Here is a 3,055-nt window from a genome sequence, read left to right on the forward strand (position 1 = left end):
TCCACACTGCACTATGCTCTTGATTCTGAAATGTTTTTGGGGTGTAAGCACTGCCCGGAGTCCCTTTGAGAGTCTTGGGAACTTTGACACACTCCAAATATGAGAAAGTCTTTTGGAAGTCTGATCCTGGAAGTTGGTTTATCTCATATTGTTGGACTTTGAGTCTGAATTAGGCTGATTAGATGTAGCTGTAACCGCTGATGTTATTTCTTTTTTACTTTCTTTTTGTATCCATTCGGACTGTAATAACTTTGTAATAACTATTGGGGAGTGGATAGTGGAAAGGGATGGGAATGAATACATGTAAAGGGTAGAAAACATGCCTATAGGGTCTTTTGTAATTCTGCATTTTCGGGCTTAGAAAGCATGCATATAGGATCTTTTATAATTCTGCATCTTCTGCGCTTAGAAAGCATGCCTATAGGATCTTCTATAATTTCTGCATTTCTGCATGTAGAAAACCTGCCTATAGGTCATTCACAATTTCTGCACTTCTGCATTTAGAAAACATGCCTATAAGTTTTTCTACGCTTCTGCACTTCTGCATTTCCGCATTTTAGAGATCATGCCAATAGGTTCTGTATATAAAATCATGCCTTAAGTTTTTCTGCATGTACACACCATTAGGCAAACACTCTTAGGCTTAATAATAACCAATTCATTCTAGATTTCAGGTCTATAGGACTCTTGCATTTATACAACTGTTTTTAAAACCAATGACAATTAGAGATCATGCCTATAGGAGCAAATTAACTGAATCGGTTTGCGATTTGAATCTAGAATCTGTCATAAGTCTACAGATCTTTGTTGATAAAACCAGCAAACCTCCTCCTTAAAATCAGTATACTCCTACATTGTTAGATATCCTGCCTATAAGTTTCACCTAGGCAAACCAGTAGGTAATTGATTAAGTGTATCGGCTCTGATAACTACATCTAGTCAAGGCTAATTCGGACTCCTCATCTGAGACATATGTGATGAATCAGCCTATCCTATGCCTTAATTTAATTAAAGACCTAACCAGTATCTGTAGTCATGTTATGTATTTGCATTTAAGTGAGAAGGCCTGTCTGAGCCCTAATTGCTGTATGTCTCCCCCTAATTGCTGTTTGATCAAAAACCCAACCAAATCACCTCCGAATAACCTGAAATTTTGCACGCACATCCAAATCGCCTAGATTTGTGATCAAATGCGTGTTTCGGAAGTTTTAGAAGAACTTAGGCTTGAATCCGATGTAAATTTGGTGTTTTGATGTTAGTTTTGGTGTTTTGAGAGTGCAACTAAGTTTGAATGATCATATGTGACGTGTTAGTATGTTCGTATGCGGTCCTGAGGAGCTCGGGTGAGTTTCGGATAGGTTTGGGCTGCGTTGTGCTCGTTTTTCTTATGCTTCGACGTCGTTTCTTCAAGCATAAATGATATCATATTGAACAAATGAGCTCCGATTACTGTTTTGAATGAAGCATTAGATCCGTATTGTAATTACGAACCCGTAGCAAAAAGAATCGTCGAATTTGGACATCGTATGAGGATTTTATGGCCATTTTACCAAGGTTGCCCAGATTTTCAGGTTAATGACGAAATTGCCCCTGACGGCGTATTAAAAACCTGCACTATTTGCAAATCTTAAAACCTACATATCTTCTTCATTATAAGGTCAAATTGAGTGATTCAAAAGCCTAAATTCATTAGAATTTCACAAAGAATCCATTGGGAGCAGTAAAACGCGTGAACAGTATATCTATAATGAGCAGGTCGAGTTTTCTTCCAATTTTTGAACAGGAAAAAGCTTCTGAGGCGATTTTTAAGAGAGAAAATCAGTGGGTATCACAGAGGTAAGTGATTTGATTATTAAAACTCGTTTATGAGTGATTATAGACCATAATCCCAGCCTTTAATTCATGAAAAACAGTAGAAAAATAGGATTTTGGGGCCTGAGATTATGAGACCTTTAGGGGTCGATTTGAGTGGTCAAACGGACTCCGATTTTGGTGTTCTTTATATGTACGGAATTGGGAGAAGATGAAGAACACTTTTCTGTAAAAAATTCTGAGTTTCGAGAAGTGGGCCCGGGGCTCCGGTTTTGTCAATTTCGGGATTATTGATGTTTTTCGATTATTTTCGATTGGGTATTGATGCTATAGCATAATGTGACGTATTCGCTGTGGTTTTGGTCAGATTCGACGCGCGAGGAGGTCGATTTGAGAGGCAAGGGCATAGCGAGCTAGGATTTTGGCCGGCTTGAGGTGTGTAATAGATGTAAATGCTGTTCTGAGGGTTTGAAACCCCGTGTTTGCACATCATAGTGCTATATTGAGGTGACTTGCACGCCAGGTAGCGAGCGTGGGGTAGAGCACCGTTGGGGATTGTGACTTGGTCCGTCCCGGTAGATGAATATACTGCATATTTGACTGAAATTCACTTATTATTATTTTAATTGAGCTGATTGCTATATTTGGGCTTCGTGCCAATTGATTAAATTCTTCAGGGATTGTTATTACTGGTTTCTTACCATTTCTACATATCATTGAACTCAGTACTAGAATTTAGTACTGTTTTGCAAACTCAGCCTCTATATTAATGTGCCCGAGAGGCTTACGTGATTTTTGACTGAGTATGGGATCGGGCTGCGCGCCGCAGCGGTATGATATTGATATTGATATGAGGCCGAGGGCCTGGTTGATGCCACGAGATGGCTTATTATTGCGCTTGGACCGTAAGGGGCCCCTCCCGGAGTCTGCATACCCCAGTGAGCGTCGTCGATGATAAATAAATGGAGCGGGCTGCACGCCGCAGCGGGTACTGGAGAGTACCGGTCAATGTGTTTCATTGCATATTTTGATTGTCATTTACTTATTTATTTGTTGTGATATTTCTATAATTGTTTTCACTAATTATTGATTTTATGCTACTGGTTCAAGTTGCTGTATTTATAGAATTACTTTGTGCCTATTCAGGATTTGTTATTCTCAGCCTTTATTTATGTTTATTACTCACTGGGTCGGAGTACTCACATTACTCCCTGCACCTTGCGTGCAGATCCAGGTACTACTG

Source organism: Nicotiana attenuata, unplaced genomic scaffold (genome assembly GCF_001879085.1).
Source record: "Nicotiana attenuata strain UT unplaced genomic scaffold, NIATTr2, whole genome shotgun sequence".
NCBI lineage: Eukaryota > Viridiplantae > Streptophyta > Magnoliopsida > Solanales > Solanaceae > Nicotiana > Nicotiana attenuata.